The 9,711-nt window shown below is 37.7% G+C and overlaps 1 protein-coding gene and 1 long non-coding RNA gene across 3 annotated transcripts in view; one reads left to right on the top strand and one right to left on the bottom strand.

Moving 5' to 3' along the window:
- Nucleotides 1–9,711, bottom strand: part of LOC106868193 (uncharacterized) — a 363,847-nt gene that overhangs the window by 39,531 nt on the left and 314,605 nt on the right. The window lies entirely within an intron of this gene.
- The window catches only part of LOC128247883 (uncharacterized), a 143,560-nt gene that overhangs the window by 35,522 nt on the left and 98,327 nt on the right, over nucleotides 1–9,711 (top strand). The window lies entirely within an intron of this gene.

A 9,711-nucleotide genomic window follows, 5' to 3' on the forward strand; every position in this document is an offset into this window, starting at 1 on the left:
CCGGGTGCTTTTTACATACCACTAACATCATCATCATCATCGTCGTTTAACGTCCACTTTCCATGCTAGCATGGGTTGGACGATTTGACTGAGGACTGGTGAAACCAGATGGCTACACCAGGCTCCAATCTGATTTGGCAGAGTTTCTACAGCGGGATGCTCTTCCCAATGCCAACCACTCAGAGAGTGTAGTGGGTGCTTTTACGTGCCACTGGCACGAAGGCCAGTCAGGTGGTACTGGCAACGGCCGCGCTCAAAATGGTGTATTTAATGTGCCACCCGCACAAGAGCCAGTCCAGGGGCACTGGCAACGATCTCGCTCGAAAGTCCTTACACATGCCGCGGGCACAAGTGCCAGAAAGGCGACGCTGGGCACAGGTGCCATCATAATTTCGCTTGCCCCAATAAGTCTTCACAAGCTGAGTTTCATGTCCAATGAAGGAGTACGCAGCACCGGCACCTAACGAGAGGGGTCTGTATGTGTGGAAGACAGCAATTTTACTTAGCTTGACATGTCTTATCAAGTACAGCAAATCGCCACATCTCCCTATCCCTTGTCATTTTCTCAGTGAGGCCCAGTGTCTGAAGATCCTTTCCCACCACTTCATCCCATGTCTTCCTGGGTGTACCCCTTCTACAAGTACCCTTCACAATAAGAGTTCAGCACTTTTTCATGCAGCTGTCATCAGCCATATGCATCACATGACCAAACCAACTTAGTCTTCTCTCTTGCACACAACATCTGATGCCTGTTATACCCAGTCTTTTCTCTTAATTCATTTACACTCTGTCATGCATGCACACTGACGTTACCCATCCAACAGAGCACCCTAGCTTGAAATGTAAGTCCTAATTTGAAGAGTTGTCTATAGAAGTCTTTTGTTGAAAGAAATGTTTCTTATTTAGACTACAAACCAAGTAATACATCAATAACATTATAATCATTATTACAAACAATGCTTTATTATTAACCAAAATATATTACAATATTGAATATACAGTCTGACATACATTTCTTCCGTTATTGTTTATAATGCTGGAAGTTAATATTTTAGTATTGACTTGTTTAAAAATAGATTTAATATTTCCCTTTATTGAAAGAAAAAAGAAGTTAGGAAACTAAACACCAGTTAATATTGCAAATGGAAAAATCATAATTTAAACCAAAAGATACCTGCTGATGATATTATCAACCTATCATAGGCCCAACTTACCCAGACACATATAAGATAAATCAGGAGTTTAAACAAAACATTTGTCTGCCATTTTACAGTTTATCTTCTTTTTACTTTTTATCTCTACAAAGTATTTTCCAGAGAAAAAGAAAAGAAACATTGCACTATTTGTTACGCTAATGACTAAAGTTTGTTATATAAAAAAGCAAAGTTGGTGACATAAATCGGTTAACTGCCACGAGAACGTAGTACAATTGATTATATATACACACCATTGACAGTATATAGTTTACTATATTGTTTTTCAAGCAGACCAGTTCATATGTCATTACCACCATCAGTATAGTATAAAAACCATTTTACATTAGGGTTGGAAGGTTTGACAGGAACTGATGAGCCATAGGACTGTGCTGCACTCTACTATCTGCTTTGGTATGGTTTGTAACACCAAGGGTTATACAGAGTGTTCTGGGTGCCTTTTTCATGGTACTGCCATTTGTGAGGTCAGCAAGTAACCCACAAGACAAGACCTCTCGACTGAGCAGGGTTGTAGTATTGAGGGATGTGCTAAGAAGTATTGCAGAAGGACAGGAAAAGATGTCTTGCCGTAGAGGAAACACATGGCTTCCGAAGTTGGAAAGAAAGAAAAGAGATGGTGAGGGTTTACCCTCAAGCTACAAGGGGTGAATATATGAAAGAATAGAGATGGAGAACTGGAAAGGGTGGGTGGATAGGTAAGTTCCCAAAAGTGGGAAAGGAAAGTAATGGATGGTTAAAGCTGTGAGTACAAATAACTCAAGAAAATTACTGAACAGAGGTCTTGTGCGTCACGTTTTGTATTCAGCGATCAAAAAAATGAACAGTACAACCTGTACTATGAACCCTGACTAGTTGGGATTGATTGCTCATCCACACTAAAAGTTGACTGATTGATTACTGGGAGGTACCATATCAAATGACTGGTGCTGTAGTACCATTATCACCTGCTGTCACATGGTAAAGGAAATGCTCGAGGACAGAGGAATGAAGTTGTTGGAACACAATACGAAAGTAACAGAAAGTGTTATAATACAAGAGGTTAGGAAGAGAATTAGCTTAAATAAGATGTAATTCAGGTTTTAAAACACAAATTAAAAAAAAAACATTAAGGAACAGGTTATAGCTACAAAATACTTTGTAAACAAGAGGGACAAAGAAACCACCAAAACACTATGTTGTGATAAAAAATGTTGGCTCTGCTCTACCAGTGTGGAAGATATCACCTACATCATCAGCAGCTTCCCCAAGATGTCTATGAGATACAACCTGTCCTTGAGGGATGATATGGTTGCAAAGACTATTTACAATGCTATCTACAGGAAGGACTGCCTTGACGTATACATCAAAGCCATGTCAGAACCAGCAGATGTTTACACCTTTAAAAACAACAAACACGAGTAGAACGATCCAATAAAAACATCAATTTTGTGCAAGCATAACAAACCTGATATTGTTCTGTAGGACAGGGAACCATGCACTGTTGTAGAGGTCAGTTGTCCAGCAGATGTGAATGTATAATCATAAAAGACCATTTATGGAAAATTAATGTGGAACTTACAGCTCTTGTATCCTGACAATGAAATTCTTATCTATACCTTTCATCATAGGTGCATTAGGTTATGTACCAACAAATATGCACAAAAACCTAAAAATTCTCAGTTTCATGGGGAAAGAGCAAAGGAAACTGGCGCAGATTCTCTAAATCCAATCAATAAGTAGCACAGTAAAGATTTGCAAGACATTCCAAAAATGTTTCCATGAGATTCTAATGTAAATAGATGCACACACTTGGGCATCAACAGGTCAACTAATACACCAACTGAGCCACATATTCACAAACACTGGGAACTCAGAAAATTTTATTACTTTAGTAGCATCTGGCTTTAGCTATACCCACTAGCTATTCTAGCTTTAATCTCCAGTCCCATCTAAAGACCAGAAACAAAGTTAGGAGTAATGGTCAGTGTTATTCCGAGTAAACTGCTTCATGATTTCTAGATCTTGATTTTGCTGTTACTTAGGAATCCACAGAGATTGGACACAGTAATGGAACAGCTTGTTAAATGGAAGAACTTTTATTCAATATGGAGCTGATCCACTTTTGGCATCGACTGCAGCCTAAGTACTTTGAGGAATTGACTCATTCAGGTTCTGAATGGTTGTAAAGAGAAATTTTTTAACCCATTTTCTCTCTTTCAGTGATACAAGAAGAAAGAAGCTGCTCTTTACCTACTGCTCCAAAATGCATGTATTTTTGGTTATATTGACACCTGTTGATAGTGGAGGGCCAACCCAACTGGTTTACCATCACTTTTGTGCTCCTTGTACCAATTTTGAATAATGTTAGCCATGTGAATCACATTATCGTCTTGGAAGATCGCACTACCATTAGGAACAATGATCAACCAAAGTACTCAGATAATCCTTAACATTAACTCTGCCATGTAGAACAACGAAAGGGCTAAGAAAATTTCCATGCTTTATATTAGGGTCCAAACAGTCAGCATTGAATATTTCTTTGGGATATCTCTAGACATAAACTCAACTCTTTAAAAGTTGTGAATGATGATTCAATAGGGAAGATGACATTATTCCATTGAGCCATTGACTATATTTGATTGTCGTCATCATCATCATTTAACGTCTGTTATCCATGCTGGCATGGGTTGGATGGCTTGACCAGGGTGGCAAGCTGGAAGGCTGCACCAGGCTCCAATATGACTTGGCAATGCTTCTACAGCTGGATGCCCTTCCTAATGCCAACCGCTCTGAGAGTGTAATGGGTGCTTTTACATGCACAGGTGCCATTTGCATGACACCAGTATCTGCCATGAATATGATTTTACTTGGCTTCATGAGTTTTCTTCTCATGCACGGCATAATGCATAATGCTTAGACACCATTTTTTCTGTTTACCAGTCTTCCTGGAAGACAGGAGAGGTTTAGTAATTATAGTTCTTTGGTATTCCAGCTTTTAATGGAACTTATTGATGAATGGGTTTGGTTGGCTACCATAGTTTGATGGCTTTTAGACGCAACACATTTCATTATTCTGTGGTCCCTCTCTGTGAACTTTACCTTTTATTGAGAATTATGCTTGTCAGAATAAGTTTTGCCTTGGTTTTGGAAAGTCAGCAAGATTTTAGAGACAGTTATTCTTGAAACACTAAACAATTTAGTGACTGAACTTACAGCTCGCTTCACTCAAACAATTTGTCCTCTTTGGAAATCAGACAACTCACACATTTTAATGTATTCACATACACATATCAACAAACAGAGAAAAGCTGAGAGCTACACTGCGAAGTACAAGACATACAAAATGTATATGAACACACATGTACATACAACAGTCCTGAATTTGATGGCAAGAGAAATCAATTACATGTGACTGCCTGTTAAGCTGACTTCTTTCCAATAGAAGTAGTTTTCTGCTATATTCATACAAAAAAAATGATAGATGTTCTCCAAGTTCAGTTGTGTCTTTTAGAGAGGTGAATGTTGCTTGACAAGTGTTTCGCTTGATGATGAGTTGCTGATAATTTATGACAAAAAGTTCTGTATTTACCTTCATTAGTAAGTATGAATATGATTTGGCAGTGCTGGAACAATGAAAGCCAACTGGAATACACTATGCAAATTCAAATGCAAAGTAATCAATTTGTTTTACCATAATGACTATCAGCAAATGATTGACTGCTTATAAGGTTAAGGTAGTTGTCAAACAAAGACTAAACTTTTAAGGTATTATCTAATATTTAAAAGAGGCAGCTGCTTGAGAACTTTACAAGTGACAGAAGTAGTTCACCAGATAGCAGCTTCGGTGTTCATGTAATTGCTTTAGACATCTTCAATTTTGACAATGTATAACATAATTGCTTCATGATATGATGAGCTATGGTATATCTGGTTGAGTCTTTTCCATTATCAAATAATTTCTAACAGCAAGCAATCTGAAAGTTGCTGGTCATTCTGCTAGCATTTATTAAACCAATATAGGTATGCCTCAAGTATCTATTCTGAGACCTACATACTTCCTGCTATCTCTACATCTCTCTATAACTTCATCTCTGCCCACAATTTCCAACTAGCTATTACATTACAAATCAAAAGTTTTGTTTATATAACCAAAATACCTGAGAAATAAAGAGAAAACAACATGAGTTGAATACTAAGTGTGAAATATTTTTTTCTTATTCATCTTTCTGGATATATTTTTCTTTTTAAATATAATTTTAATACAGAAATCTATTCTTTGAATCCTCTTGTCTTGATTACAGATCTATCTATGCTTCTAAAAGCCTAAAATGGCAATAGATTCTACTCCTCTACACAGAGATAAAATATAACAGTGTTTACAAGCTACATGCATCCTACATAATAATAATATTGTTGTTGAATTAGACAGGCACAGCATGTAAAGTTTCTCAGTGAAACATACTTCATACTGTCAATAACATAGTTTTGAGGAAACAAGGTTCATCATAACTATGTTATAACTCATAGTATTATCTTTATAGCACCAAGTGTCTACATATTCCACACTTAATCTAGTCATAATCTGGAAGTATGTACTAAAATTGAAGTACAATAATACTAAACAGTACTTTATCTGCCTTACTCTACTTATTTAAACCATTGATATTTTTGTTTAGTTGAGAAGTTGGCAATAGAAAATCGTTGAGCAAAATATTTTAAAAAGCATTTACTTCTACAATCTGTATTGATATGCAAATTTTTCCCAAACATCTTGCCTCTGCAAGCTTGGCATTGTTCATATATTCATCACTCCCATTATGCACTTTCTACACCCACAGTTCATAGACATTATATACAAAATGGGAGTAGCTGAGCAGCAACTACTCAGCAGTACACATCTTCCTTCTCATTAGCGGATTTTAGCTTCAGTATAACCACTGTATATATTCATTATATGCATGATATAAGTGTGTCTGTAAGAATTATTAACGAAAGAAAACCAAAAATCAACAAATACAAGTGATAATGAAGCAGTGAAGAGGAAACAGGGAGAGGAAACCATAAATCACAAATGACTTCTGATCCTCTTATCTGGTCTCACATTGAAAGAACAACTGAAATAATTATGGTTAATGGAGACAAACAGCTTTTTTCTTTTGTTCCATTTTCTGTTTTTCTTTTTTGTTTTTGTGTCACTAAACTGCAGTCTGTAACTGTGTTTGCTGTTGAAACTAGCTGGCAGCCATCCATCTAATATAAAAACGCTGAGCACTGTGAGAGAAAGGGGGGAGGGAGAGAGAAAGAGGGAGAAGATGGAGTGGAAATTAAGGCTTCAAAGCAGTAGAAAGATGAATCATCATCATCATCATCGTTTTATGTTTAATTTCCTAGTAGCAGAGGGTGGGTGGAGCAATGTCTGCAAAACTTGTTATTGATAACCACTGCTTTCATAAATTGATACACACATGTATCATTTGACTTTGTTTCTAGGGCTGGATGCCCTTCTTGATGCCAACCATTTTACAAAATGTATTGGGTGAATTTTTTTTGTGTCAATAACACGAGAAAAGTTAATTAGTTATCTTGCAAGACGAGAAAAGAGAGTTTATACATCTCAAAATAGATAGAAAATGAAAAAAAAAAACCCCACCAAAGCAAGATAAAACAAAAACTGAAAAATGTGTGTAACGATAATCTATTGTAATTTGATTGACATCTCGCCATCATTATCATCATTTAATGTCTGTTTTCCATGCTGGTATGGGTTGGATGGTTTGACAGGAGCTGGCCAGGCTGGAGCTGTACCAGGCTCCATTGTCTGTTTTCGCATGGTTTCTATGGTGAGATGCCCTTCCTAATGTCAATCACTTTGCAGAGTGTACAATTACCACAAGTCATCACACCAAATATCATCATCAATTTGCATTGAGCAATTAGCAAAACAATCGAGTTAATTATGAAATAGTTAATATGCAGAACTAAATGATAAACAAATTAGAACAATTTGTTGTTGAATGTGTTGAAGAGCAGACTGAAAATCTAAAACCTGAGAAATAATAATAATAAAATGATTCAAATGAATTTTGGGAATGAACACTCATGTTTTAGAGTTTAAGAAATAAAGACACTGTTTTTCAATACAGGTATGAATTTCATTTGCATATTACTGTTGCCTCTGATAGAGAAGCCAATTCCTGTTAATATACATAAACTGGTCAAGATGCCAATAATAATAAATAATAATAATAACAATCTACTACCAGTGGAACAAAAAGGGTGTAGACATAGGAGCAGAGGAACAAAGCTGATTGCAAGAAGAGACTCAAAAATTTGGTGATGGCATGGGTGAACTACAGGAAAGCATACGAATGGTCACACACTCGTGGATTATTGAATGGCTTAAACTGCTTAAGATCTCACTCAATATCCTGAAGTTAATACAAAACTCAATGACAACGGGGTGAACTGAACTCACAACATGGGGAGATAAGCTGGGAGAGGTAAATATCAAAAGAGGAATCTTTCAAGGGGACAGTCTGTCGCCTCTCCTATTTGTTGTCTGTATAGTGCCACTAATGAGCGTTTTAAGGAAGATGCATGTGGGGTACATGCTAAACAGGGTGAAAGTAAACAATCTGTGGTTTATGGATGACTTAAATCTATTTGTTATGACTGAGAAAGAAATTGAGAGTTTGACAGCAAAGGGGCAGATGATTGGCAAAGATGTTGACATGGAATTTGGGATCGAGAAATGTGGTGTAATGATTCTCAAAAGGGGGAAATCAGTAAAAGCCATGGGATCAAGCTGGAAAGTGGTGAAATTATGAAGGAAATCGGAGAGGAAGGATATAAGTACCTGGGTATCATTGAAAGAGATAAGATGAATGAACACAAAATGAAAGAAATGCACAGGAAAGAGTATTTGAGGAGAACTCGGCTTACACTCCAGTCGAAGCTAAATGGCTAATCTATAAAATTAGAGCAATTAACACTTGGGCTGTTGCTTTGATGAGATATAGGACAGGAATAGTATCTTGGAAGAAGCATGAATTACAAGAGATTGACTGGAGAACACATAATGACAATGAACAAGGATTTACACCCCAAGAGTGATGTGTCAAGATTGTATGTAAAGAGGAAAGAAGGAGAACAAGGATTGGTGTATTGTGAAAGTTGTGTAAGGGAAGAGGAGACTAGCCTGGCTTGGTATGTCAAGGAGAGTAAAGAAGAAATGACTGAAGCAGTGAAAATGCAGGGAACCTTAAAAGTGAACGAAGCTGTAGATCCAACACAATTTAAGAAAGACCAGAGAGAGTAGATGAAGAAAATTTGGCAGGACAAGAAAATGCACAGTCAGTTCTTCAAAGATAAAGATAGTTGAGATTGATTGGAATAGAACCTGGTAGAAAGGAGACTTAAAAGGGCCCACTGAGGCATTAGTGTGCAATGCTCAAGAACAAGCTCTGAGAACAAACTATTCGAAATATCACGTTGATAAAAGCACTGACTTGCCACAGTGTAGAATGTGCTCTGAGAAGGGAGAAAGTATAAGCCATATTGTTAGTGAGTGCTGTCAGCTTACACAATGGGAATACAAAAGGAAACATGACAGTGTGACCTGATATGTCCACTGGCTGCTGTGTGGTAAAGCAAACCTCAAGAGAGCTGAACAATGGTATGAACACAAGCCAGAGGGAGTAATGGAAAATGAACATTATAAAATACTCTGGGATTTTAACATGCAGTTCAACCAAGTCATAGAGGTGAGACAACCAGATAGCGTGCTCATCCATTAAAATGAAAAAGAAGTAAAAATAATAGATGTTGCAATACCAGGCGATTCGAGGGTGAAATGTAAGGAAACATAAAAGACTGAAAAATACCAGCGTAACTCTTGTTCTTTTGCTATTCATTGATATTGCACTTTGTACTGACCTGATGCTTTACTCTAAAGAATAAGTATACTGAGTTTTAACAAAGGATTAAGCCTCTGCCTAACTCAAATCATTATTTAAAGACCTGTTGGGGCAAGCGAAAGTGAAATCGTGATGGTACCTGTACCAGTAGATCACTAAGAGCACCGTCCGAGTGTGATCATTGCCAGAGCACCAGCTGACCAGCTTCCATGCCGGTGGCACGTAAATAGCACCATTTGAGTGTGATCGTTACCAACATCGCCTTCTTGGCACTTGTGCCAGTAGCACGTGAAAAGACATTCGAACGAGATCGTTGCCAGTACCGCTGGACTAGCTCCTGTGCAGGTGGCACGTAAAATACACCATTTCGAGCATGGCCATTGCCAGTACCTGCTGACTGGCCTTCGTGCCAGTGGCACATAAAAGCACCCACTACACTCACAGAGTGGTTGGCGTTAGGAAGGGCATCCAGCTGTAGAAACTCTGCCAAATCAGATTGGAGCCTGATGTAGCCATCTGGTTCACCAGTCCTCAGTGAAATCGTCTAACCCATACTAGCATGGAAAGCGGACGTTAAACGATGATGATGATGATATATATAT

The sequence above is a fragment of the Octopus bimaculoides genome, chromosome 5 (assembly GCF_001194135.2).
Source record: "Octopus bimaculoides isolate UCB-OBI-ISO-001 chromosome 5, ASM119413v2, whole genome shotgun sequence".
In the NCBI taxonomy this organism is placed as follows: Eukaryota; Metazoa; Mollusca; class Cephalopoda; order Octopoda; family Octopodidae; genus Octopus; species Octopus bimaculoides.